The 2,025-nt window shown below is 43.8% G+C and overlaps 1 pseudogene; it reads right to left on the bottom strand.

Moving 5' to 3' along the window:
• Nucleotides 1–330: 330 nt before the first annotated feature.
• On the bottom strand, nucleotides 331–448 carry LOC126413503 (5S ribosomal RNA; annotated as a pseudogene).
• Between the last annotated feature and the right edge of the window lie 1,577 nt (nucleotides 449–2,025).

Here is a 2,025-nt window from a genome sequence, read left to right as displayed (position 1 = left end):
TCTGCTGTATCTGTATTTAATGGTGATTTGCTAAATTGTAACTCACTGAAAACACTATTATATACACAGGTGTTTATTCCTTCATTAATAACGTGCGGAATTTTTATTTATTGTTGAGTCTGGAATTAAAGCACTCCGTCTTCAAGCCACGAGTGGTCTACGGGGACCATCTGACCACCGTGTCATCCTCGGTGGGGGATGCGGATAGGAGGGGCGTGGGGTCAGCACACCGCTCTCCCGGTCGTAAGATGGTATTCTTGACCGAAGCCGCAGCAATTCGGTCGAGCAGCTCCACAATTGGCATGACGAGGCTGAGTGCATCCCGAAAAATTACAACAGCACATGGCGGCCTAGATGGTCACCCATCCAAGTGCCGACCACGCCCGACAGCGCTTAACTTCGGTGATCTCACAGGAACCGGTGTATCCACTGCGGCAAGGCCGTTGCCCGAGTCTGGAATTACTGTTTTGAAATAAATTGCGTGTAACTGTAAAAGGCAACCAGTAGCAACAGATTACGGCCCCGTCCACAATCGTAACCGAATCCTGCCTTCCCTTTACTACGAGGATTCAGGAACCCAAGGAATTTCGCAGTGTGAGAAAGGAGTGGGACACAAGGAGTGGGACACATTAGCGTTTCAGCAAGATAGGTCAGAAGAATGTGTGGTGTAGTATGCTACCTATCGTGAGGACAAGTTATACTGAAACAAGTGTCCAGCCATGTGGTTCATCATATTTGTCGCACAGGCAGCCACCAATCGCTCTCCAACGAAACGGTCTAAAGGACAGTTGTTGTCCAAGGAGCGGGTACTAACATGACTTGGAAGATTATTCACAGCATAGTAAAAACACAATTATGAACAGATTTCGAAAAAGTTCGCTGTAATATGAAAGTGAATTGCACAAGAAAAACTACCGATATTCAAATGAGGACAACACGCACTTCTAACAAAAGCTGGTGCTTGCGTGTTTCAGGGATGGACGAAACAATTTATAGGACATGATGATAGTGACCTATTGCGTTATGCACAACAAATAGCGCTCGACATGGATTAGAGTGATTTCAAGGGAAGCAGTTAATGGTTGCATAGCTTTAAACATTGCAGCAGGAATGTAAGATAACGAAATTTCAAATAAAGCATAATGGTGACGATGCACGGCCAACTGCGGAATCGGCCCGAAAACTTGAGGATGCGATAAGCAAACTTACCCCATCGTTCAATAAGGAATTTCTTTTCAATTCCAGCCAGTCGGGATTTGAAGAACAAATGCATAAGAAAGGGACTCTATAAATTAGAGCGCCAACAGGGTTGTATCAACATCCATTAACCTAAATTCCTTAAAGCATTCGTATACAGCTATGACGACTCTTAATGTAGATGGTAAACTAGGTGGAGAGTTATCTATTGTGCTGCGAGAAGCTAGAGGTGCTCTGCCCCTACGATTTTTCTCTGTGAGCGTGATCTTGCAAGGGAATTAGGGAGTATTTACTTCACACCAAGCAACAGTGGAAACTGTTCGCAAGAGAACTAAAACTATGGTATGAGCATTGATTTTGGCTAACTGCTGGTCAAAATATCTTGCTTTTGCTTGATTGCTGATCGCAGTATAAAAATCGTACTCCTTTAGAACGAACTAATTCTCCTGTAAGATGTGTGACTTTGCAATTCATACCACCTAGAACTATTTGACCAATTCAGCCTCTGGATGCTTGTTTCTCTGTGCTTATAACACACATTCTCTCCCTATCTGCACTTACGCATCAAAGAGTATCTAATGTAACGACAAGTTCCAAGACAGACTGTGACATGCCATCGCATTTCTTCAGTTCTCATGACCCAATTACACCTGTACGATTCTACATGCATTCTGCAAGAGTGGTTACCTAGATGAACGCCTTGCGTGGTTTCTAACTACCAACTCGTGGTTGATGATGCGGACCTTTGTGATCACTGTGGCGCACCGTTTTTCATTCTGTGTTCATGGAAATGTTTTGAACATTTCTTGAATCTCGACCATTTCCGTT

This window comes from Schistocerca serialis, chromosome 7, assembly GCF_023864345.2.
Source record: "Schistocerca serialis cubense isolate TAMUIC-IGC-003099 chromosome 7, iqSchSeri2.2, whole genome shotgun sequence".
NCBI classification, from domain to species: Eukaryota; Metazoa; Arthropoda; class Insecta; order Orthoptera; family Acrididae; genus Schistocerca; species Schistocerca serialis.
The sequence above is the reverse complement of the archived record's forward strand: the minus strand, read 5'-3'. Positions and strand labels throughout refer to the sequence as shown.